The sequence below is a fragment of the Ambystoma mexicanum genome, chromosome 10, assembly GCF_040938575.1.
Source record: "Ambystoma mexicanum isolate Mex_15411 chromosome 10, UKY_AmexF1_1, whole genome shotgun sequence".
NCBI classification, from domain to species: domain Eukaryota; kingdom Metazoa; phylum Chordata; class Amphibia; order Caudata; family Ambystomatidae; genus Ambystoma; species Ambystoma mexicanum.
The window spans coordinates 1178910807-1178938583 of record NC_090932.1 but is presented as its reverse complement, the minus strand read 5'-3'; the positions used below and the strand labels follow the sequence as shown (position 1 = coordinate 1178938583).

The following is a 27777-nucleotide window of genomic DNA, read 5'->3' as shown; positions in this document are numbered from 1 at the left end:
ATGGCAGTCCATGCAGAGCCAGAGGTATGGATACTGACAGTTCCATCGAAATAGATAATCACTGGTCGAATACTTGTCGTTTGATTGTTGCACACAATGTTTAAATCGTGTTTGGCTATTGAGATGTACCTGTGTGTTCGTCCACACGTGTGTTTTATGCTAACAATATTTTGATACATAGTAATGAAAGTACTATGTTTCAGGGAGACGTTGGAGCCTCATTCCGTGCTGTCTATGCGGATACAGAAAATATAGTCGTTGCAGCGCAAGAGGAAGGGAGGACATGCAGAAACGAATCGGAGCTACTGCGTGCAGATGTTGAAGGTCGAGTCAAAAAAGTTGCAAAGAAAAAAAACCAAGAAAAGGTTAGTTACAAACAGTTCATAACTTGAAAAAAATGTTTGTGCAGGGGACTATTTTATGTTTTTTTCCAGTCAATTCTACTACAATCCATCTTGTGTTTAAACTGAACATCCCTTTTCCAATCTCTCTTCCAGTTACCCGTGGGTGTCAGAACTATACGCACACAGACAGTGAAGCGAATGAGAGATGTGGCTTGCCAGACCGTGTACACTATGGAGGAACTATTTATTGAGGCGAGGCATGTTCAGGCTCGAGATGCTCATGTCCAATGGCCAGAACATGAATTAATTATATTTGGAGACTACAGCAAAGTTGCATTGGACCATAGCTACAGTGTGACCGCACCACCACAAGAACATGTTATTGAATGTATTGAAGATAGCTCTGAAGTAGTTGCAGATCAATTTACACAATCTACACCCGCCAAACATTTGCCACCAAAAAACCTGTCGACATTGTTGTGTTCTCCCATCAATGTTGAAGTAATAGATGTTGAAATGACAGAGAATGAACCAGCCGCAGCATCCATAGACGCATCAGAACTTGATATCAGCGATATTACTTTCCAATGTGTTGAAATCTCCACAACGTCAAAGGCCGAAACAATGTTGACGCAGGATGACAGTCTAATGAAAGAGAGCAAATACATTGTATTCGACAGTTGTTTGATGGAAATTATAAGTATGCTGAAATGTGTGCATTCCATTAGAGGGAAAGTATGTGGGAAGCCATTGATTAATGTGACTCGTCAAATAAAAGGCAGTAACGTCAAAATAAATGCTGCCTGTAGATTAAATCATAGGTTCTCATGGTCTGCACAACCGATGCTGGGGAAACTGCCAGCAGGCAATCTACTGTGTGCAGCTGCATCACTTTTTAGTGGCTCCAGTTTTAGAAAGTTAGAGGCTTTCTTTCAGTTTGTGGGACTACATTTCATTTCTAAAGCGCTGTACTACATATACCAACGTGATTATCTGTTTCCGGCCATTGGTGATGCTTGGAAAATTGAACAATTGTCTCTAGCAAGTACATTCAAAGGCAAACGATTCAGGCTAGCCGGTGATGGACAGTGCAACAGCCCTGGATTTTCTGCCAAGTACTGCACCTACCACTTTCAGGACATGGATAGTAAGAAAATTGTGAGTTCGGTGGTCGTGCAGGTAACACAATGTACATCGTCAGTGGCCATGGAGAAACTAGGTTTTATAAAATCAGTGGAATATCTACAATCAAGGGGAATGCACATCGACCTCATAGCCACGGATAGACACGTTTCAATTGCCAAGACAATGAGAGAGCAGTTCCCATATATTAAACATCAATTTGACGTATGGCATCTTGCTAAATCAATCAATAAGAAAATCTCGGCTGCAGGGAAAAAAAAAGGTTTTGAAAGTATTTTGCAGTGGTCACATTCTATCACCAACCATCTTTGGTGGAGCTCAAAAACTTGTGAAGGGTCAGTGGAAATACTACTTGAAAAATGGCGGTCACTGATGCACCACTCTACCAACGTTCACCGCTGGACAGCAAATCAACATTTCCACCAATGTGAACATGGCCCTTTGTCCCCAGAGGAGGCACGGAAGAAGAAGTGGTTGATTCCATCTTCACCGACACACAAAGCCATTGAGAAGATTGTTTTCGACAAAACTCTATCAAGAGATTTGAGAGGACTGACACAATTCTGTCACACAGGAGATTTGGAGGTGTTCCACAATATGTGCCTAAAGTACAGGCCAAAGCGCTTGCATTTTAGCTTTCGGGGCATGAAAGATCGCACTCTACAAGCGGTCTTGGCCCATAACAGCAATTTTGGACGTGAACAATCTAGGACTAGGGGTAAAGTAAGGATGCCTTGCTACACTAAGGTGTTTTCAAAACGAAGTAAGCAATGGGTGATCAAACCAGTCTATGATGAAATGCAGTTCGACTTTGTGAAAGGCCTTATTGTTGCTGTGTTAGAGAAGCACAGATATGGAATTTTGGACGTTTCTGTGCAGAGCAGTGATCCATTGCCACCGAACATTGCTACTGTGCCATGCCCACCCGAAGCACAGCTGATTGTGAAGTACAAATCCCGGTTTAAATAATTGCAATACGATTGTCTTTTTGTAAATAAATGTTATTGTACAGTGTACCTGTAAACCTAACCCCTACCTTCACCATCATGGGTGGCGAACAAGCTGGGTGTCAACTTTGAATTCTCTCTATTCACCTCATATATGTGTATGTATATATTTTTCTCATGTCTCATCTCATGTAAATGTAAATGCTGCGCACTGTTAACGGAGGGGAGGCTTGCGTATTGCAAATAATAAAACAAACAAACAATAAATCTCACTTTTAACTCAACTCCTGTGGTACTTTATACTTTCCCTGACCTTCCGCCAAAAATTAAATGTCTCAATTTGGGCTGCAAAGCTCGCAGACAACGGGGACAAAATTGGGGCACTTAGAACGCGCCAGCCAAGCGGGCCGTGGCATTTGGGAGAGAAGCCAGTTCGCATTTGCACATTGAGGCGCACTACATAGACGGATTCTAAACTTCAAGTTCTCACAGATGCCTATACTACGTGATGTTGCAAATAAAGAATGCGAAGGACAGCGGCTTTGATTTTCAGCTCGCGCCCAGATGAGGCCCACAAGTCGCACTGGAAGTATAAGGGTCTATTGTTTTTTGACCTTGAGACAGGGACCATGCCGAAAGAACTACATTTGAAGGGGGTGCGCAATAACGTAAGAGACGATAAGGCAGAAAATTCAGAAACTAGGCCAAGTTTCATTTTAGTTCAGTATACGAAAAATCGTTGTCAAGAGCACGGTCCGTTTTACAGACTGCATTACGAAGAGACACAATGGAAATTTCAAATATAATGTAAGTAAATCTTTACACGCTTTTATACCGGAATGAAGATTTAATGAATGGATGCATGAATAAATGAATGAATGAAGAGCTAGGAAAAGCAAGTAAAACGTGTTCCTAGTGGGCACATGGGCATGCAGGTCCACTGGTCTCACCGATCTCGGTCCTTGGCCCAGCCACTTTTCCCTGCACTGCCTACACTACGGGACTGTCTCTGTATCCTTCAGCCCCTTCTCCCGGCATTTACCTTGCACTTGCCACCAGCTGGCCCTATTATTTAATTTGTATTCAACTAACCATGTACAGCCCCTCCCCATGCGCGATCAGAAAGACACCTGGCCTAGTAGGATCGTTGTCCGTCTGCCATTGTTCCCCACCTGCCTCTTCGCGCCTAGAAACACTTGAGTATAGGCGCGTTACAAATGCCATATCATATATCATATCATTCCTCACGCATGTAGACTAACTGTCGTTTATCATTGTGTGTTGGCCTCGATTTATTTCGTTACTTTTCGCATTGATTTTAGAGCCGAACATACTCCATTGAACTATCCGTGCAAGCAAATAGTTTCTGATCGGCTGTAATAAATAAAATAAGTAATATTAATGAAGATCGGCTGGCGAGACTAATTATAATTTCTTTGTTTTCATAACAGGTATTTGATCCCCTTCTGCTACTGCCATCGGTTTGAGACACCAGCAGATGGCTTTTACAGTAGACACCTGCAGCTTTGTGTGAACAACTGGAGCACACTGACAATTTTATGGGACGATCGCCAAGGGCCCACATGCCCTTACGCTGTACTAGTGGCTAGAAGCAACATATCAACCTTTACGATGGACTAGTGCCTAGTTGATGGAACAGCCTTGCGGTTCACCATGCTTCCAAAGTGCTTCTTTTAACGAAAAGCAACACCCTGTGTACCATGGCGGATACAGATAAAAAGAAAATAAATGGCTTTCGGAGTTCATATGGCAATTGCTGAATATTCTCTAAACATTTAATGTAAAATAAATGTACTTTACCAAATGTACTGTGTTGCTGTTTGATTTTAAAGTACAGTTTCATATTCCGAATTGTGGCGCGCTGTGTTGTGAGATGGTCTGTGTTGATTTCCGGGTTCTGTGTGGAGTCGCGTAGAAGATGACTAGGCGCGTTTGCCTACGCAGCACAGTAACGTCACGGAGAGAGGCGGGGAATATGAATGTTTTGATAATGTCAGGCTCAGGGGCAGGGGATTTGATTTAGTGCCGCAAAAGCAGGTCAGCCAGGGCGATGGGGGAAAAGATAGGATTATCAGAAAATGGCGGCTCCCTGGTGCTTGTTTTCGCGTGCGTTTAATGGACGAAAACTCGGGTAAGGTCCATAGGAAAGTTTTCTAAAATCGAGCCACTTAGGCTTAAAAAAACATGGCCGACCCGTAGGGACAATAAACATTTTTACTAGACCATGCCTTTAAAGATTCATGTGAATTGTGGGATTTTGAACTGTGTTGTAGGAATCTTTGCATTGTATTGCCACAGTTTTGGTGACTGCTGTCAAATTGTTTGATGTTGCTTTTATTTTCATTAAACCATAAAATTACTAAATATCATATTGATACACACCGGCCTGGTTCCTCGTCCACTGTGACATAGGGGGTTTGTGAAGGTTGGGTGCGAGAAGGGTTGGGGGGCCTACACAAAATAAAGAACCTGTGGTTGATTATAAAAGCATTTTTATTGTGCGCCACATTCATTGTCCCTGGCTGGAGTGTGCCGTGTTATAAAACCGTTACAGAGCTGAGGCAATGCTCAGAATCAAAGGTCTTGAACAAAGTTACAGAGTTTGTTAGAAAATGTTTGTTATAAAATGTAGGGTCACAAGCCGTTAAGCCTGTGATAAGAGAGTTGGAATCAACTCTAAGAGTAGGCCACTGCAATTCCCAAATAAGAAAAGCACGGCTACGAGACAGTGAGGCAAGTACCCAAAGTCTAAATAGTACCTCTGGTTTGAAGAAGAGTGGTCCAGCTGGCTTCTGTCCTGCTACAGCGATGCAGACCCCATGTTCCTGAGCCTCAGTCATGGGGACAAGAGGGAGGACATCTGTAGGGCTCCTGCGGCAATACTTGGGAGGTCGTCGGCAGCTAAGGGCTCTTTTTGGTTCAGCGGCACTTCACGGTTTCAGCGCTTAGTAAACAGCACCGTCGCGGATCTCGGATACCGGTTGTGCTTCCTTCACTCCTTGGGGCCTGCACTCTGGTGAGGGGACTCAAGCTCTGGTCCTCCTGCTTCTGGAGGCTGCTTAGGAGAGTCCTTGGGCTTCTAGCCGGATTTCAGACATTTCACTCGACTAAGGATTACTCGACCCCTGGCACTCGGTTCTTGGAGCAATGAAGAAGTACAGCCAGACAAGGAAGATGGTCCACTGGAGTTCGTCTCTGGGTTAGTTGCTCCCCCTAACCCAAGAGGGGGGAGGGAAGGAGTCGTCGATTCTGGAGCTTTTCTGTCGAATTGAAAAAGGAGTTTCAGTACAGCAGCAGGGCTTCACCGGGCAATTCAAAGGTCCGGGAGGATGCAGCAAGCTTCCTTCACGGTTTCTTTTTCGGGTGTTTCTCCCAGTGGTCGACTCTGCCACCAGTCTCAAAACCTTCAGCTTTTAAGCCGGTTTCTCCCATTCATGAACAGCCTAGGCTGTCAATCACACATCATGGTGGCCGTCCTGGAAGGACAGCCAGCCAGCCAATCGGGACTGGTTGCATTCAGGCATTCCTAGAGACAAAGGACAGGGGAGTTTCGGGACCCTTCCTCACATCCTGTCCTTTCAGACACACTGGAGCCAGAGGCGGTCTTCAGGGCTGAAGCCCGCCAAAGGCAAGACAAACAAAGGGCTCTAATCTGTTTTGATGCACAGAATAAAAGCCCAGAAAGACCTCACAGACAGAAAATGTCGAAAAAAGAAGACAGTGGCCACTTTGATAAAATGGTCACCCATGGGTGCTATACTGCAGCTGAGGGTTCAGCCTGCGGTAGAAAAGCACAATGGTAGGAAAAAGTAAACCACTGCCACCAGCCATTTAAAGTAGGGAGGGTAACATAAAAATGTTACATGGGAATGTAGGATAAGGGGCTACTGGGTAACCCCCCCCCAGCACTAGAGAGCCGGCACTCCCACGAAGGCAGGACCACAAAGGCTTCCTGTCCCTAGCCTGTCCACAGCCTTCCTCGCCGTTCGCTAGATCCTTATGCCCAATTCGCCTTGATATGTCTGTCTACACTTCACCCACGAAGCATGGAGCCAACACAGTCACGACCTGCAAATCGATCTTCAGACAGTAAGACTCCCTGCCGCTAATGTCTTTTCCAATTGCAAACCTGTTACTTTAGCATTATAATCACTTGCGCGCCGCGAGTACATATCCAATTATGATGCCACGCTCTCCTATCAGGCTGCCCTGAACTGCTATGTGCCCAATGCACTGCCTTATTGAATTCTTATTTGCCTGCTGAACGTATTCCCACTGTCCTGAACTGCTATGTGCCCAATGCACTGCCTTATTGAATTCTTATTTGCCTGCTGAACGTATTCCCAATGTCCTGAACTGATATGTGCTCATTACATTGTCTTTTTGAAACTGACACGGCACTGCAGGCTTTATTTGCCGGGTGCACGTTAACTGAGTAACTGATAACCCTCTTGCCCTCTCCCCTGCTATTATGCATCGCCAGAGTGCAGCATTTATTCTCTGTCAATTTGCCTTTTGCCTCTTGTTCACTATTACTGCACATACAGACTCAGCATTACCCAGCCGCAACACCCCCATAGCAGCACCACTACAGAACTACACACACGTCCTTTTGTCACCCTTCTGTGTCTCCCAACACATAGTGAACACGTACCCTACTATGCACATACAACACCCTAGGGGTACCATTGCCAACTTACACCAACAACTTCCTTTTCACTCAACTATGGATGGCCCTCTGACCAACCCTTGCCTCAACGAACCAGCTCTTTGGCTACATGACTTCGCTAGGAAACCTACACCCAACCAACCTTGTTCTGTCTCATTGAGAAATTCTAGACTAGGGTCCAGACTTCCCCACACCTTTTACCACCACTCTAGCAGGGCCCAACCTGCCAAACTATCTGACATCAAGCATACAGCAGTTACCTATCACCATACGCCTATCCCCTCCATAGACATCCCTTCCTCGAACACACCTTCGCTAGTACCCACCCCTGATGCTTGCACCTCACCGGTTAATATACAACCCTCAACATGCATTAAGGCAGCATTGATCAATTCCAGGTCTCTCACAGCCCATGCCCTTGACCTGGCGGATCTTATCACTACTCATGACCTCGACCTCATAGCTGTTACTGAAACTTGCCTCCAGCGCGGCCTCAGGACCCCTTCTATCCCTTGCACTCCCTGAAGGATACACAATCATCAGAAATGACCGTAATACTGCTCAAACTAAAGGCAGAGGTATAGCTATTATCCACAAAACCGCGCTAAATCTCCGGCTCTCCACCCCTTGCCAATTCAAATCAGCAGAATCCCTCACAGCGAAGCTCGCCATCTCTCCTAACCAGACCATCACCATCCACATCATATACAGGCCCCCTGGCCCCATATCTACCTTTACTGAGGATCTTGCCCACACCCTGTCTGAAAATACTAAGACTACCTCACAAATCATCGTACTAGGTGATTTCAATTTAGGCCTCTCTGACCCCAACGATGCATCGGCCCATGATGTAACCAGCTTACTACTCAATCTAGGCTTCACACAACGTGTCACCGCACCTACTCCCTCTAAGGGCAGAATCCTAGATTGGATAGCTGACCTTAACTGTGATTCTAAGGTCAACTCCAACTTACCATGTGCCTGGACGGACCATCACCTTATCACATTTAGCATCCCCACTAAAATCACTCACCCCATCCCTAACATAGCACCTGCCACGTCCACTAGGAACAAGCGCAACATAACGTGTGCTAAACTTATCCCACTCATCCTCCCCACCCTCAATGATCTTGCCTCTGCATGTTCGGACCCTACTGTCCTGGTCTACACTTACAACCAGACTATGCTAAAGACACTTGATCTCATCGATCCCTCAAAACTACAGAAACCTAAACCCTGGGCTCACCTTAACACCTGGTTCCCGCCTCAGCTGAGAACCCTACGTAAGGAAAAAAGGACCCTTGAAACTCGTTGGAGAAGCCACCCCAGTGAATCCAATAAAGCAAGCATGGCTCTAGCCACTTTAAATTACAAAAAAGCCATACTGGCTGCTAAAAAAGAAACATACAATAAACGTATTGAACAGGCCCAATCCAACACCAAAGAGCTATTCAAAATTTTAAACGAACTGGAATCCCCTGCTACTCCTCCAGACACCTGCTCCAAAGACAGAGTTTGGTGCACAAACATCCAAGAGGCTCTCCTGGGAAAAATTACTATGCTCCAAACCAAAATCAATCAGAAAAAAAACAGTCTACACTCCTTTATAGCACAGCTTTCCCCTCAGGCTAACTACAAACCGAATACTGCACCTCAGCAACTCTTCTGCTTCTCACCCCTCTCTATTTCTGAAGTTGAACACATCATTAACAGTCTTAAGCCCTCTAACTGTCAGGGTGACTCCTGCCCTGCCACTATTATCAAGGAGGCCTAACAGCACCTGGCGCCTTTCATCACTACACTCAAACTCCTCCTTCAAGTCGGGGATCATCCCTGACAACCTCAAAGACGCCTGGGTTATTCCCCTACTGAAAAAAACCTACCTTGGACGCTAACACTCCTACCAACTACAGACCTATCACCAAAGTGCCATTTCTTTTAAAAATTCTCGATCGAGCGGCATACCTGCAGATCCAAGATTATCTTGAATCCAACAACCTTCTGGGTCTTAGGCAATCGGGCTTCCGCCCTCGCCATGGCACAGAAACTGCGTTACTAGATTTAAAAACACAAATAGAAGACTTAAAAGATAAGGGAAAACTGGCTCCCTTACTCCTTCTAAACCTCTCCGCAGCATTCGATTCAGTCAATCATCAAATCCTCTGCCACCACCTTAAATCAGCGGCTAACTTCTCGGAGAAAGCCACAGCTTGGATTACATCATTCCTGGACAATAGATCTACGAGGGTCTTCTCCCCCTCTGCTGAACCTTCCCCTGTCACATGTGGTGTCCCCCAAGGGTCATGTGTGTCCGACACTCTACAACGTTTTCACAAAACCTCTGTTTGACATACTGGACCGTATGGGCGTCAAGTACACCAACTACACTGACGCTACCCAAATACTTATTCCCATCACGGGTGACCACAAAATTGACTCCCTAGCTATCAACGCCATTTATCAAGTCATCCAGGACTGGATGGCGCAGCATGAACTGTGTTTAAATGACGAGAAGACTGAGCTCCTCATCTTAGGTTCACTCCAAACTCAGTAAACTTGACTCCTCATTCAAGTCCTTCAGCATCGATGGTAACTCCATCAAAGTGGCCAAGGACACCAAGACATTAGGTATTTATCTTGATTCCACCCTCTCCCTATCCAGACAAACGAATGTAGTCTCCTCAGCCGCATCTTACACATGCAAGCTTATCACAGCTTGCCGCCCTTTCCTGTCTCCTGCCAATTGCAAAACTCTAGCCAGGACTCTTGTCCTCTCCAAAATCGATTACTGCAATGCCCTCTATCTGGGCACTAACCAATGCAATATCAGAAAACTTCAAATCATCCAAAACAATGCTATTAGAGTGGCCCTGAATATTCCTAGAACTGCACATATCTCCGAAAACAGACAGAGCCTTCGCTGGCTCTCAGTTACCCAAAGAGTCTCTCTTAAAGCCTTGGCACTCACACATAAAAATATCGCTAACCTAGCCCCCAGCTACCTTTCCAACAGGTTCACCTCGCACTCAGCTGCGAGACCTCTCCGAGGCGCACACACTAATTACCTTGTCATCCCACGGTTCAACCTCCAAAAATCTGGAGGCCGCAGTTTCCCTGTCCTAGCAGCCAAGCTGTGGAACACACTACCCAACCCACTCAGAGCTGAACCTTCCTTCACTGCCTTCAAGCGTAATGCCAAAGCTTGGCTGTCCACCCTCGACTAAGGATGACTATTGACTGTAACAATAGTCTATGACTATTTTAATGTCTCTGCCACTGCATTCTGCCCCATCCTGTAAATTGTATACCTTTGATTATGTCACATGAATATTTTGTATATCCTAAATGTAAATACTTCTATGTAAGCTGACGGTAACTAAATAATGCGCCCGGTTGCCCTCGGGCCTTGTGCGCTATACAAATAAACAAAATACAAATACTACACATAAGATGATGTGTGCTGGACCCATAAAGAGGAAAGGTAAGTAAAGTCAATTTCACTTTACTATTCTATTCTTAGGAACAGTAGTTCACACAAGAAAAAGGTATTTTAAACCTTATGAGAAATCTAAAGGATTTCTAAGTGACACTGCACTGAAGGTGCTGTGTGTCACCATACAAAAAGGTAGATGCCTATGGCGTTTGTCAGACTCCCAAAAGAGTGAAAACACAATCCAATTCCGGTGAAAACACATGAACGAGTGGGAAAAAGGTCCCACTCACTCCAGGGTTAAAATTAAAAAGCCCTACCATCCAGCAAAAGAGCTGGGGGGTCTCTAGGGTTGAAAGGAATTAGCACAGAAATAAGAAGTCCCCCTAACATGACTGCACCAATATATGCCAGTATTCACATGTACTCCTTCACACAGTATTCAAGTTTGCTTTGCGCAAAATCCAATAATCAACAACCATAACCAAAAGTACCTCCAGGATAAGAAAGAAAAACACATAGGATCCAAAAAGAAAGAAGCAATAAAGAAGCAATAAACAAACGGATGGAACCACAAAGTCCCATCAACCGAGGTCTCAACTACACACAACCTAACAAATACAAGCAACAACAAACCACAAACAGCAAAGACTAAACCCAAAAAAACAGGAAAAAGACCAATCGAAAGAGGACGCCCCCTAAGGAACACAACCCACACATCATGCCTCGCCACAAGAAAAACAAAGAAGCCAGAAAAGACAACAGCAATAATAAGAAATCCCAAACCACTTGGGAAGGCCCCGACCAGCATGATCCCACAACCCCAAATAACTCGACAAACATCTGATATGGCCCAAGGAGACATACAAACAGAGCAAAAACAGACTACGATGCTTGCTGCCTGTCCACATACGACAACGTGGTAAACAAAAATAAGCACAACAACAACGAACCGACAGCCAACAAGCGTCACAAATACAGACCCAACCAGGACACCAAACGGAACACGACAACTAATAAACCATCCCAACCCTTTTCCCACCATGGACAATACCCCAACCAAACAAGGAACAAATTGGAATCCATCACACTCTACACCCCCTGTATAACCAAGCCTGGAACAGAGGGGTAGCTACCCTATTTACCACCCGCAACAAATAAACCTCAGTCTACTCAACAAAGAGACTGACCAACAAAGAGCCATCCCACCCAAAAGACTCAACCGGGAAAAACCCACCTGTAACGGAAACCCAACCAACACCACACCGGTCAGAACAAACAATACTAACAACAACATGAAAGGGAAATCAAGCAAACTACACCGCAGCCTCCTCAACGTTCGATCCATGGCAAAACATTCAACAGAAATCAATGACCTCCTAAGTGAAGGAGGCAGACGTGCTCTTCCTTACAGAAACCTGGCTATAAAGCGATCGTGAACGAAGCAATACTGGACAATTATAAATTAACACACGCCAACAGAAAAAAACGAAGAGGTGGAATCGCAACTTTACACAAAAAACATGCCTGAGCATCTCGAATCACCACAACCAACGCAGAAGACTATGAATCCCTCCTAATCAAGATTCAATGACCAATCCAACATAATATTCCTCCTGATCTACAGACCATCTACTTACAACCCCAACTTTGCAACAAAACTAGTAGACACGGCCGCCATGCTATTAACCCACCACGACAACCTAGGCGAAAGAGATCCCACTGATCCAAACAGATACAACAGAAGACACACTCACAATTGGATCACCAAGGCCCTTGACCAATTAGCACCAGCTAAAACATTCAAAGCAACACCAGAAAAACTGGCAGCAAAACGGTCCACAGAAGAACTGAAAAAACAACCCAAAATGGAGAGAACAATACACTAGACAAGACCAAATAAAATACCAAAGACAACTCAAACTGTACAAAGCAACAGTCCCCAAAACAAACAAAAAAAACTACTATGCCACAAGAATAGAATCGGCAAACAATTCATAGAAAGAACTCTTCCTGCTAAAATTCCATCACCCCTACACAAACACTTTGTGACAAAATCACCAACCACCTGAGAGCAAAAATAGACAATACAGGAGACCATCAACCTAGCCAGGGCAAATACAACCACTGGCCCAAAGACACCAGACGAAACACAGATTAAAGCAAAACTCATCTGCCTAAAACCAATCACAGCGGAAACTTTCGCCACACTGATCGAGGACACCAGCCTTACAGGATCTCCAAGGGACCGCTGACCCCCGGATGTCTTCAAAGGAATCCTCAACCACAGAACCCAGCAACAGGCTTCCGGAACCTAATGAATGTATCACTCAAATGAGGAATAGTACCGTCCTCCTTCAAATCAGCATACATCAAACCACTGATAAAAAAAATAAAAAGGTCAGAAAGTGCAGAGGACCCAAGAAACTACAGACCCGATAGCCAACCTGCCCTACCCAGCAAAGATCCTGGAGAACCATGTATACAAAATCCATCTTAAAAACAACGAAACAAAAGGAATACTCGACCAATCAAGTTGGCTTCAGACCGATGAGAGGAACAGAATCAGCACCACTATCGATATGGGACGACCTGAAAATAAATGCAGACGACACCCAATCGGCCTTCCTTCTATTAGACATTTCAGCTGCTTTTGACACAATCAGCCACACAACACTAATAAAATTAGTGATAGAATGTGGCATGCAGGAATATGCACTAAAGTGGATTACCTTATTCCTTGCAAACCAAACGGACCTACCTACCACTGTTCACCTCAAACACCAAAAAATATATCCTGCAGAGTGCCAGAGGGTTTCAGCCTCTTCCGTCTACATGTGCCCACGTATATCATTCGATCCTATGGACTTACCGCCTACAACTACACAGACGACAAATTGATTGTAAGAACAAACAGAACACAGGAACAAAATAACAACCCTCAACACCTGCCTCACAGACATATACAACTGGATGAACGAACAACCTCAAACTGTACCCGGCAAAAACTGAAATAATGCTCTCACCCGCAGGGTTTGACGGAGGGAACCCACAATTGGACTGGCCAATCGGCATGGGAACGCAACCAGAGACTACCAATGTAGTAAATAACCTAGGAATACTCATGGACAATAGACTAGGAATACTCATGGACAATAGACTATCACAGGAACCGCAAGTCAACGCAATCGCCAAAAAAAGCTTCTTCCTCTTACAACTACTCAGATCCCTCATAGTCACAAGAATTACCTACGCAAACAGCCTCTACCTAGGAATGCCAGAAAGACTCACCACGAAACACCAAAGAGTGTAAAATACAGCAGCCAGGATCCTACTAAGACTAAACAGAGGAGACCACATCACTCCAGCACTGAAAGCCTACATTGGTTAACAATAAAAATGTGCATCAAATTCAAAGCACTCTGCATCGCCGACAAAGCATTGCACAGACAAGGAGCGGAATTCCTCCAAGACAAGATTAGCTGGTATTGCCCATGATGGGAAATAAGATCCAGCAACAACCTACAAATAGAAGCAAAACACCACAAAAAAAGGGAATTCGTCAGAACAGCGTTTTCACGTCTAATTGCTACCACCTGGACAACATGCCCAAAGTAATTAGAACCACAGACCACATCACCTTCAGGAAACTGCTCAAAACCTGGCTATTCAGCAGACAATGACAACCTGGAAGGGACACCAGCAACAACACCGCACACAAGCAACTAGAGACAAGACGAGAGGGGCCAAAGAACTGCAAACAAGAACCTGGCTAGATACCGTCAAGCAGCATCCAAAGGTCCGCACCAGAGAGACCACAATGAAAGTACCGACTTTACTAACCCTCTTTCCTTCCTGCTCCTCCTATATAACTGATGCCTCTTCACCAGATCTTGGACTAGTTACACTCAAACATACAGAGAACTATTACTATCCAGACATACAGAGTGAGCCACCACATAGCCCAGTACCATCTAAAACACAACAACACACCAAGATGCTGACTACCTTACAGCTACGACCACCTGTGACTCCGAATCCCTTATGGACACTATCTAACCAGTGCACACAACCAACCCATCATAACCACACAACACTAATACCAACGCAAAACACTACCACATACCAGAGGCATGGACTCTTACCCATACGGTTGCAATGCGTGAAGCCGCTCACAAGTGGCCACATGCAAAACACTCACAGATGCCAGTTCCTCCTGGTTCTGAACCCATCCTTTCACCCTTTTCCCCACTAATAGCCCCACCCCACTTTTTTGCAGATCCACACGAGTGCCTGGAGACTGTCCTGGATGGCAGTGGTGCAGTACAAATCAACTGCAAATAACAATTTCAGTAATGATACTATAAGAAAACATGCCCATCATGGCTCTGCCTCACACTCCTGTTGGCTTTGCCTTTAAAAACGTCTTGTCACAACAAGAAAACATGCCCAAACTGGCTGCACAATACATGCAAGTCTAGATGCGCAATAATGCTCATCATGTTTGCTTTGCCCTTGATACCCAGTGAGAAAGCCACACCACAGTAAGAAATGGCTTAACTGGATGCCCTAAATGGCAGTCTAGACACAACACTCATCATGCTTGCTTTGTTATAGAAGCCCACTTAAAAAATAAAATAAAAAAATAAGTCATGCCACTGCAAAGGATGGCTAGACTGGGTTCCCCAAAATGCCAGTGCAGCCACATAAAAGTACATATCATCCTTTCTAAAAAAAATAAAAAATTTTAAAAAAACAGCATTTTGTACTGACATCTATGATGGATACCCATTAAAAAGTGCATTGTGATTGGGATCAATCCTTCCCAGGCCGGGATTTATCAATGTAGGCTGCGGTGGTGGAGTGCAACAGCCCGGACCGTGGTGTCCGAGGTGCAGGGCACTGCGCCCGCAGCCAATACAGGCCACGCTAAGAGATACGCTCGCAGACCGTGAGCAAGAACCACTCAGGGAGACCCAGGGCAGCACAGGATCCAGTGCGGCTGCGAGGTGGGGTGGCGGAAAGCAGCCGCTGTCGGATGGCAGAGGAGCCCGTCAGGAAAGAGAAGCCTGCGATACTGGAGTTCCACCAGAGCTTGATTCGTGGAGCAGGGGCTCCCCTGCTGGCGAGCACCAGCGGGAGGATCGAGGAGGGAGCAAGCCGCCCCCCTTCCGGTGAAGCAGCGTCTCATCGGAGAGATCAGGAGGAACTGGAGGGGCCATACCTGTAGCCCCCGGCTGAGAGCTGCAGTGTGGAGAAGAGCACTCGGAGCTGCCAAGAGGCCCGGGAGGGGCCGCACAGCGAAGAGGCAGGAAGGCGGCGACCCCGAGGGCCTCGACTTCCCCTTGCCCCCCCTTGGGGGAGAACCATCATAGGTCAGCGTGCACTCTGGACCAAGGAAAGGGTGCAAGCAGGCAGAGGCTGGCCATTGCAGGCAGTGCTCACCAGCTTTGAGCAGAGTGACATTGAGGAGCGGCGGAGCATGGCGGGAGGGCCCCTGCCCAAGCTTTGAAGCCAGCACTTTGCAGAGAAGACCTGGGGAGGCCCTGTGGTGTTATAGCCGGGTGGCTGTAGGCCTTTTTGGAGGTACATTTTCGAACTGCATACACTTCCTCAGCCTGCGCATCCCCATCCAGAAGCACAGCAAGGGAGACAAGCGAGCAAGAGGCTCACCACGCATAGAAGACAGTGCCCGTTGGGGCCCTGGTCTCCACGGGCCAATCCTGAGGCCGAATAGAGGGCTAAAGGGTCCATCTAAATCCGTAGTAGGCAAGGAAGAATAAGGGAGAGGCCATTTGGGGAGTGATCCTGGCACAAAGGCCAGGAGGAGGGTCATTTGAAACCCGAGGACGACAAACAGTGGCTCAACTGCGCACAGTTAGAGGGGAGATCCAACCCCCCCCGCACAGTCAAGTGCGGACACACAAAGCTGCGGAGGGAGGAGGTTCCTACGCCCTGGAAAAATGTCCAGAAGAGGTCCGTAGGATGCAAAACAATATCAGGGAGAAGAGGAGGGGGCAGGGCCCCCCAAAATCAGACCTGCCTACGCACTATGTCCAAAAACAAGGGGAAGGACATGCAAGCTCCCCCCCCCCCCCCAAGTCTGTGAAGAAACCACAGGAGGACAATCTGCAGAGACTCTGGCGCAGAGACAGCGAGGTAACGGGTGGGGGAGATCAGGGGCCTGAGGCAGGAGAGGATCTGGGGGCACTGGCAGGCACTGCAAAAGATTAAGTGGTCGTCCAGGATGTCCTTCGCCAATGCTTTCAGGATTTTGGGGACAGGATAGCAAACGCCATTTAGTCGCAGTTGAGCATGTTGCGAGCGGGACTGTCCCAATCGTTGCAAGAGGTGACGGGGGACATAACAAAACTAGAGGAGCTGGAGACAGTACAGGTCTGCAATCATTAGCCTGCGCAGGTATTATTATGATCAGGGCAGTTTATAGTCCATTTGGTGCCCAGGGCGAAAAACTAGAAAGCACTCCCACACCCCACCCGCGCGCCACTCCCAAACTACACTGTTAAGTAACTCCTACCCAAGGTCAATAAATCACTGCTAACAAATGAAATCGGTTTTATTACATCATGATTCAAGAACTTTGCAGTAATTCCTCAGACAAAGCAGAGTACACAAACAATATATACTACTTTTAAAGTTTTGTGTCCATTTTTAGTCTATGTTAAGGGCACTTTGTGACTTTGCTGCTGCGAAAGCATTTATTGCTGCTGCATAATCAATTTTTTTTCAACAAGTTAACTCTCAATGGAAAGTATTGCAAGGGCCGATGGCCTTTCCTCTGTCATTGTGGAGCTGTAACGTGAACTCTATATATTTTGAAATAAGTACGCTGAGACTGAAAGTAGATGTTTTCCTGTTAGTGAAACAACCTTTATTTTGAATTAACTTTCTTTTCTATTTTAGGAAAAAGGATACGTTTTCAACTTGGTCGAGAACTTCTACCGATGATAGCTTCATGCAGCGGACTTGGTTCCTTCAGGTAAGTCTCTAAGGGTAGAAATGTTCTATTCTCATTTCCTTCAAGCATCTCTCATAGTTTCTGTCAGTTCATTTAGTTTCAAATGCCTTTGCCTTTTCTCGTTAATTCACTACAAATGTTTCCAGCTCTCAGAATCTTACAGTCTCTGTTTTTCAACTAGCTCTGGTGCTTTAATCTCTTTCTGGACTGCAATTTCTTAATCCTTTAACACCTTGTTTAGTAGTCTCTTCAGCCTTTAACTTTCAATCACAATATGTAATGGTTCCCTTTTCTTCCCGTTTCACCTTGTATCTCAACAAATAGATACCGCACAGCTCTCAAGCTTTCAATTCTACATTCCCATTGTGTTTCACAGACCTTTTTCAAGGAAAGATTTTTTTTTTTTTTAATATTTGTTTGGTTAATACAATCAACCTTTCAAATTTTCCACATACAAGAGAAAACAAAGCAAATTGCATTTCATGATTATTTACCAGCAAATTTGTACAAAAACAACAATTTCAGTGAATGAATTTAACAGTCTGGGCTACTCAGTTGGTATTCTTTTTGATGTTCAGTAGGATTTGACTACAGCTTATTGTGATCATTAGGAAATACAGCATCCAGAAATTGTATGGTGGCTATCTTTATGACTAGCTTAGGTGATGAAAAGATGAATTGCCACAGATCTTTGTGTATATACCTATTTTGTTCTTCCAGATGATTTTTGAAGTATAGCTTACGAGTCGCTGCTAGTTGTGAGCAGTACACTATACAGTGTTCCAAAGTCTCTTTCTGGTCTAGAACTTTACAAAATCGGCAGTAATTTTCAGCCTTCGGGATTAAATTTCTGCGAGACAAAACATCTCGAGTTGGCCACAAATTTAAACGAAAGCGAAGCAGCTTGTGACGTATTTTGGAGCATGGAAATTTGACCAAATAATCAGCCATGACACTGTGACGCTTGTGACCAAATAAATTCCGTTTGAAATCTTTGTAAGTTACGCATTTATTTTGGGTAGTACACCAATCATGCTGTTGAATTTTTTTTTTTGCGCTGCCTTCATTTGATAATAGAAGCTCCAGCGAGATTGATGCATCAGCTAATACATTTAGAGTTAACTTACACCATTGTTGGGAGAACAATCGATCTCTGCTTAATAGATGGACAGCCACTTGACCCAAGATATCTGGATGATCAAGAGAGAGAAGACATTTTCGAAGAAATGCACAGTATTTCCAAGTAACATACGAAAAAATAGAAAGAGAGCCCAGTTCAAACCTAATCAACGGCAACGGTGTACTTGCCGGAACATGTAGTACTTGCTTCCAGAAAGATGATTCCAATCTATCCCACCAAATTTCTTTTTTGGGGGCCTGGGCCTCTGACCCATAAGTTAAGATTGGAAGGACTTTCTGCACATAGAAAGTTACCACATGTTTTGTTGTGAATTTGCCAAATTTGCCCATTAACAATTTAGCCTGGGCAACTAAAGTCTGAAGTTTGCCCTTAATTTCCATATCTTGACTGGGGTTTGCAGGAGTGTCAATGATCAAAATCCCCAAATATTTATATATGGAAACCTTGACAAGGGCCAAATTATGCAATTTCCATGTGAAAGGTTTGACTTTTACTCCCGTGTGCCATTTGCAAACCATTATTTGTGTTTTATTCATGTTTATATTTAGGTGGTTTGCATCCACATACGATTCCAGACCATTTAAGAGATTTTGTAAACCACTTTGAGTTTTTGAGATGAGAATCAAATCGTCTGCATAAAGAAGATATTGGATTTTGGTCAAACCCATACTCGGAGAGTCACTACTTATCTGCTTAAGAGCAATGCCCAAATCAAAAATAAAAAAATTAAATATAGAGGAGGCCAAAATGCACCCCTGTTTCAATCCTCTGTGTGTTTTGAATTTAGCCGATAGATCGCCCCCCAAAGCAAGTCTGACCTGCATGGTAGTATTTGTGTGTAGGAGAACTATTAGTGATGTCAGCGAAGAGGGGCAATTGTATTTAATTAATTTTGAGAATAAAAGAGATCTGTCGACTGAGTCAAAAGCGACTTTAAAGTCAACAAAGGCTAAAAATAAAGTCTGTTTCTGAACAGTATGCTCAGAAAGAAGTGTATTTAGAGTGAAAATATTAGGAATAGTGCCTACTTGTGCCACAAAGCCTGCTTGAAAAGGATCATTAAGTCCAGCCTGCATAGTCCATTTTTGAAACTCTCTTAAAATTATACGTGAGAAGATCTTACCGGGAGCGTCCAATAATGCTATGGGTCTGTAACATGTAGGGGCTTTCCTGTTCCCTTTCTTGAAAATGGGAATGATTATTGAGTGAGTCCAGGAGGGGGGGAGCGTTTGCGTGTTTATAATGGTAGAAAATATTTGAAATAGTATTTTGGACCAGATGTCTGGATGATCTTTGAACATTCTGTTAGATAAACCATCAGGTCCGCATGCACCAGATCGACTGGACTTCTTGATAAACAGGCGAATATCATCCAAATCAAAATTTAGATGAAACTTCGTCGTGAACTTGTCGGATGATGGTGCAGAACCCCCTTTTGGAGTACTATATAAAATTGAGAAATAGGAAATCCAGTCCGCCTCAGTGACTTCGTTGGCCTGTATTATAGCCTGGGGCCCATTTGTGGCTTGATTGAGCAGGGACCAGGTATTAGCAATATTCAGGCTTTGAATGGTAGCCAATAACAGTTGGCTGTCAAGATGGTATAAGGTGGCACGCCTGGATTTAATCCAGTTTCTATAACTGGTTTTGATTTTTAATAACTGACTGAAACGAATACTATGAGGTAATTTCATAGCTTCTCTTTTTTGAAGTCTGAATAATATCTTTTGATTTCTGACTTCAGAGTTGAAGTTATGAATAGAGGGAAGTCGAGTCTTAGGTTTAGATACAGTGCTCACCAAAGGAGGTCGAAAGGCTTGAATCATGTCAGAATAGCAGATGTTAGAGTTTGCCACATTCAGTTGGATTTTGTTACCTTCATGATTCAAATGTGTGTAAAAGCGGGCTAAAGCTTTGTCCGTCCATCTTACTTTATTACCTGCATTATTGGTGATCAATTGAGAATGTTGATATTTATCTCTCTGCAAGTTTGGGACACCATTGAACAAAAATTTTGCCGTCAATTGATTATGGTCACTCATGTCAGATTGTACAATTTCAAAGTCTATTACATCAGAGAAACAACTGAGATTCATGTACATATAATCTATGATGGAGGAAGACTTCCCTCTATGCCATGTTGAACCCGGAGGGATATCGGATTTGAACGCACCATTGAGTCTATAAAGAGAGATTTTTTACATGCTCACTGAGAAAGCTCCAGCGTTTGGTTGAAGCTGCAAAGTATAGAGTCTCTGAAGTACACCAAAAAGAGAAACAGATTTCACAGAGGATTGGAAGCATCGCCAACCACCAAGTTTAAAAACTATGGCAGCCACATGGGTCAAAACATGCACGGGGTATTGCTCCAGAACTCACGCTTGGACTCCTTTGTTTATCTCAATCATGTTTGCATCATTGTCATACCAATGACCACGGCAGTTGTCCTCTCTAAAACGCATGCTGACATTTCAGAATACAGAAGGTTTGCAAGTCCTTCAACACATGTGTCGTCTGCGGCGATAGCCTAAAAAATATTCTTTCACTGAAATGTCTTTGCCTGTAATATCCACAATTATTACAGTGTAAGGCAGTAGCTCGGTATAGCTGATATCTGGGATACAATCCAAAATAACAGAAATATTTTGCAGCCTTCACCCTTTGTAAAATTGCATTCTTTACTCGAGACCCCATTTAACTAATTAGTTCATTCTGAACGACATTTCCGCAATAGTGACTGTGTGGATCTCTTGTGAGGTCACTCGATGCAAATGATCCATCATGATCGAAACACATTTCCCTAGTAGTTCAACAAGGCCTAGGAAATGTCCATTGTTTGGAGTAAGTAATTTGTTTGAAGAGCTAGGTAATGCCAAATTATTTTTGGACAGAAAGACAACTGACATAATTCTTTCAAGCACAGATCGCCAACTCTTGCTCTCTGACTTTATTTGATCTTGCATGAGAGAATCAATACCAACATGTCCTGTGAGGCACCTTTCAGCATCCACCCACTTGCCACTGGATTTGGCATGTTCAGGAGGCCCTTTGTGCATTTTCAAGTAGTTACCAATATGCTTCCAGTTATTAATGCCATCACTACCAAGTTTTGATTTTGGCATAGGGTCAAAAAGCCTACAGCAAAAACAGTAGACCATCAGTCAAAATAGAATATTGTAGCCATGGTCTGGAGACTGCTTCTTTGTTATGTAATACCCTGAGCTCATATGAAGAAGAAAGTGCCTATTTTTGTCATCCATTGGATATGAATAACTAGGAGTTGGCATAGCCTGTGGCCCTCCCATTACAATTTGATCATGCACATGTCCAGGCATTGATTTAGGCCATAAAGAAATGTCTTCAAACCAACACGTTTTAGTGCCTTGTTTCTGTTGGTCATCATTGCCCTCTAGTGCTTGGGTTCTTGAGGCCTCATCTCTCAAAACTTGTGGCACGACCACAGGCAGTACCGTTTCCTCAGGAATGCCTGTTGCCTGACATTGGGGAGGGCACTTATCTACTTATTTTGAAGTCTTCTCTTCCCTCCTCAAAAATGAAGAGTGTACTTTGGCACTTTTGGTACCTTGCGTCACTTGTTTTTTTCTCTGCCTGTTCTGTGCCCCCGAATGTCTTGTTGGTTTTGACATTGCCAGTACGTTCAAATGCCTGAAGTAAAAGAAATAGCCAGAAAGTATGGCCCAATTATAACATGTTGCAATAATCCAAACTCCCAAAAAACGTGTTTTAAATGATGGACTGACTGCCAAGCAAGTAGCGGTAAGGAGGCTCCATTCTAAAAGGTGCCGAGTTGAAAGTGGGCCAAATTTGGAGAGACTACATCATGGCCATACCTATTTGAACAAAACATTTCCAGCATTTGGACAAATTCGATGTATGCCAATTCCTACCACTGGCTGAGGTTCCATTTCACCACCTCACATTGCAAGTGTCAATCCCTCTCTCAACCAAATACGCTGTTACCCAACTACAACAAAACAAGGCTCTGAATTGGCAGATGGGGTAAAAGGGTAGTCTGGTAACTCCACTCATTAGCATGAGCTGTACTTTCAGGTTTGTGAGAGGCAATAACCTTTGGTTCAGAGAAAGGGCTGCTTGAATTAGGACCATATGGCACATTGTTTACAGGGTTTCCTTTCAATTACATCTCACCAATGACCTCAAATGGGTCAGATTGCTGAGCAGTTTTTGGAGTGTTGTTTGTCATTTGAAAGTCAATTTTAAAGTGATGGTGCTTTCAGATAGTTCTATTTGTGCAGAAGGAAAGGGCCGAAGGTCTCAATCACAGCCTCCGACTCATTTCACATAGCCATACAGTGGAAACATCCTACTTCAGTACAGATGCCAGCCTCCAGATCAAATAGGCAGGCGGGGTCTGACCAGAAACTCAATCAATCTAATACAATATTCCGCAAATGAATGGTCTTTGTTTTAACCATTAAGAATGCAAAAACTGAAATGGAACAATACAGAGGTGGCGAACCAGAACACCACAGGAGCGCTGGCAAGCTTCGTTACGAGAGATGTCCACGAAATTGTGGCACTCTCCCATCCTGTGCACAGCAGGTTTGTGAATAATTACCACAAATAATTCTACAATTTTGTCGGTAAAACAAATTGAGTTTACTATTTTTAAAGAAAGAAACCAGTTTTCAAACAATTACAAATTCTGTCCAAATGTTCGGTCATAGCATACCTGTGTTAATATAAATGTTCACTTTTTAAGTTAGTGCCCCGATCCAAAAACACATTTCCAAGAAATATGTAGTCCACTAGTAACACTTCCTTTACAATTCACATTAAATTATACAGATGAATTTCTTGTGTTCTGATGTCCTAGAAGATAGCTCACCGCGTTTCGGGAATCTGTTACCGTCATTAGAAGCTGTTTAGTTCAATATTTATCTACACGTGTTTCTATCTACAAGAGGTTTTGACAGAAATATATAATTATATGGTATGTACACTTCACTGAAGTAAAGGTACATGAATTTTCAAATGACTATGATAGTACTGTATTTTCCTGAAGATTTTAAACTCATCCTTTAAAGTATATATACACATATATACAATTTTAGGAAATGTACTTTTGGATCAGGGAACTAACTTTAAAAAGTGAACATTTATATTATTAAACACATGTATGCTATGACAGAACATTTGGACAGAATTTGTAATTGTTTGAAAACTGGGTTCTTTCTTTATTAAAACAGTAAAATATATTTGTTTTACCAACAAAATTGTAGAATTATTTGTAGTAATTATACACAAACTGGGTGTGCAAGGGACAGGAGAGTGCCACAAGTTTGGAGACATCCGTTATTCATTTCGAATACCAACCAGTGTCAGAGCTGTTTAATCTCCCTTGCACCCCTCCACCTTTTCCTGTAAGATTGTAGTAAAAATCTGAATACAAATTAGGAGTGCTCCTAGACACTAGGTGAATAGAGCTTCATTACGAGGCCAGAGTGAAGCAAGGGGCACGAAGGTAAATAAAAAGCAGGGTGTTGCCTGAGGGTAAGAGCATCTCTCACTTCACCTAGGACCAACTTCCCACATAGGCGGCAGGTCACTACACCCAGACTACTGGCACATCTATGAGCATCCACTTTTCAGTACCTGGAGGGTCCTCTGTGCCAAAGGAAAGTACTAGTCAGCAAACAACTCCTGACGAAACATCAAAACGATGCATTCAGATGATGTGCGCACAGAGGGCTGAACTCCACTTCACATAGTCCTCCTGCAGCCCTGGAGCTTAGCCAGCCAATTTGCACATTCTAGTGTGCATTTCACAGCAAGTGTGATACAGTGGTCTCTACCCAGTCCTGGTCACAGTGCTCTCTCCCAGTTCCATTTTAACTCCTCCTCCTCCTGCGAGTCACATCTACCCCTACCCCAGCTCTCTTCCATCTCACTCTGGCCCTTTAACTGCCCATTGCCTTCCCTTCTCAAGTGCAATCTCTGCACCCATTTTGCTTCCCTTATAGGGCCTATATTTCGCTCCCTTTCGTTCCCCCTTTCTTAATCTCCTTGACTATCTCGTTTTCTGTCCCACTTTAATCTCTTTCACTCTGTCTTCATGGCTGTCCTTATTTGAGCCTTACACCCGCTGGGTATAATCTCTTACAGTGAAAGACACCTTACATTTGGTCACTTATTAAATGGCAGAAACCCTTTTAAATAGAAGAGAAACCCATTCACTATACCATCTGTCCATCGCACATGGCCATCAGGGGCCTGGCAGAACTTTTCAAAGTAATTCAAACCACAGGACAGAATGTCTAGTCCAATTTCTGGACTGAAATAATAAACCTCATATCAGATTGCATGCTGGTACTTGTAAGCCTGTTTATATAACCTGTACAGGAATGCAAAATGAAACGCATAAAGATGGCAGCTCCCAGTAAAAGTGGATTAGAGAGTGCTTCTTCTGCCTATTTTAAAGAAACAAGAGTGTGAAAAAAAGCAGGTGACAAAAAGTGGGCATTGGTTTCACTGCATTACTAATGGTCAAATATCAGAGTTATTTTGTATGCAGATTACTGTTGTGCAGCAGAAAACATTTACATCTGTCCATGCGAGGGGCTCACCCCATAGGCCCAGTTACACATGCATGTAAACCTCCATAGTATCTTTGCACTGCCTGCGTTTTCGAATTCTGGCCAGAATCTTTCTGCCCATTATCTTTGGCCTGCCGATAAAAGGAGTAACATTTTGCTGTTCTAAACAATGAAATAAAGATTATACCATCAAAGCTCAAACTCTAATCTTGTGCACGGGACCGAACAAAAGCAAACAAACCCATCTCATCAAATATATTCCCCTTGGTTTATGGGAACTTTACCATAGTCCCACGTGTACACAGCACAGATTCACCCCGTTGACAAATCCTAGCTGCACCACTGCAGCCAACCCAGTACGAGAAAGGACTCCCGCCAGGATGAAGAACAATTTGCATGGGGATAAAACTTCAATGGAACCATGAAAAGAAGTGTAATTAGTTCCATATATTCCTGCCCCGAATCCTAAACAAAAGAAGATCTCCGAACTGCAGAAAACAGTACCAAGTTTCAAACCGGTTCAATTAAAACCAACAAAGAAGAAAGGTTGCGGCTGAAAGTGCCCAGAACAGCAGCAACTTCCAATATACGCTTTCAACTCTAACTGAGAAATGTTTCTGCCGTTTAGACTTTTTGGGACAGAACAGAGCGAAGCTATGTTTTGCCATTTACCCTTTCAGGCGCGGGACACATTCTAAAGGGGAAGCAAGAACACAGCAAAGCGATTGCAATACACGCACTCGATCCAACCGAGGCAGGTAAGTGTAAAATAAAATATTCCCACTTACCCTTTTCTTGTCCAGAACGCACTCTGAACTATCCAAACTACTGTTTGAGTACCAGCTGAACGCTATGTACACAGTTTAAAGGAACATTTTCTAAAATGTCAACAGAAGCATCGGGCTGTACCTACCTTTTTCTGAGTAGCGCTGCACATAAGCGAGTTGGGGAGGCAATGCAGTCTTCTTTCTTTCCGCATGGGTCCGGGTAGAAACCAATTAGAGTGTCAGGAGGGAAGCCGGAAACGCTCAAAGGCAGCTGTCATTTTTCCTCTGTGGTGTGTTGTTCCTGCTTAATTACAAAGGCAGGCATGCGGCCACCAGGAAAGGCGACTCAAGTGGCATGAAAATTCAAAGAGCCTCTGACTTCCGTAATGTTACACAAGTACTATGTGACTGCTGCGGCTACTCTCCCCACAATTGCGCCCCAAACGCAGGGAGATTTTGCCCTCAAGGAACTGGGGCAAATGCACCCACTGGGGCTAGGGTGGCCAACTGTCCCAGATTTCATGGGGATTGTCCCACAACTAGGGACTCTGTCCCACAGTTTGCAGAGTGGGTGTGCGGGACAACCTGCCTCCAGCACAGCCACTCTGCAAACTGAAGTGGCCATGGACACAGCACGGCGCTGCCACCTGCTGCTTTCTTTCTCTGGTGGCTCTTTGAGCCTGCAGGTCCAGCTGTAACGCTCTGACACCTGGCTTAATTCAAATGCTAATGCTTTGTTCCTGGGGTCGTGATGGTCATGTTTGCAGTTAAAAAAACATGACCATCACCTCCCAAGGACAAACTATTTGCATTTCAATTAAGCCAGGAATTAATAGCCATTAAAAAATGTAATTTAAAAAAGGGGCGGCCCAAACGTGAATGACGGTGTGCCAAGTGTCCCACGAAAGACTATCAAAGAGTTGGCCACCCTATCTGGGGCAGTTGCACCCCGTGCACCCGCCCGGGTCAAGAAACGGTCCTGATTATTATATATATATATATAACGTGATCAAGCGCTCGGAGAAGCGCGAAACGCGTCGTTAAGGACACTGCCCTGGCGTTCTGTTTTGTTTGCTGTGTGTCTTTTGCCTACTATTTTTAACCATCTATTAAACTCGTTTTTCTGGCACTTGGATTCGAGTTTGCTACTTTGTTTACTGGGACCTGCAGACCTCATGCTTGGAGTGCGGTTTTTTCCTTCCTCCATGTCTTAATGATATATATATATATATATATATATATATATATAGACACTTACACCAGAGCTGGGTCTGTGTAGTAGCTGCACAGCAGTTACTGCGTCTACAAGCATTCCAAAGCCTGAACCGTACCGTAAATGAGCTTCAGAGCAACTACTGTGTCTACGACACCAACAACAACAGGCTGCCCTGTGCAATCTCAAAACCAGATGTTTGGAAAGTCACGTACTTACAATGTTTCATTTCAACATGTGATAAGTACAATACAACAAATTACAGGTTCAACCTGCATTTCCCGAGGTTGCAAAAGGGCTCCTCTTAATAATACAACAAAGGGGTGAGAACGTCGAAGTTAATGGATGCTAAAAGAAATACGCATAAAATTCACTACAACAGCTGGATCGCATGCACTCACCTGATGCTGCCTGGAATCAGGACACCAGTGTTTCGTAAACGGTAGTGTCTAGTTCCAATTAGAGAAACGGACCACAGCAATGCTGCGCCTCCACTTCTGCATCACGTGGGCTGCCCTGCATCACGTGCTCTGCAACGTTCACTT

At 44.1% G+C, this 27777-nt stretch overlaps 1 protein-coding gene across 2 annotated transcripts in view; it reads right to left on the bottom strand.

The window, feature by feature from the left end:
- The window catches only part of DUSP18 (dual specificity phosphatase 18), a 250281-nt gene extending 222549 nt beyond the window's left edge, over nucleotides 1–27732 (bottom strand). Inside the window, exon 1 of one of the 2 annotated variants that reach the window (XM_069619140.1) lies at nucleotides 27634–27732. The gene's annotated coding sequence lies outside the window, so the exon portion shown is untranslated. The remainder of the gene's footprint in view (nucleotides 1–27633) is intronic. The other variant, XM_069619141.1, reaches the window with a different exon arrangement.
- Between the last annotated feature and the right edge of the window lie 45 nt (nucleotides 27733–27777).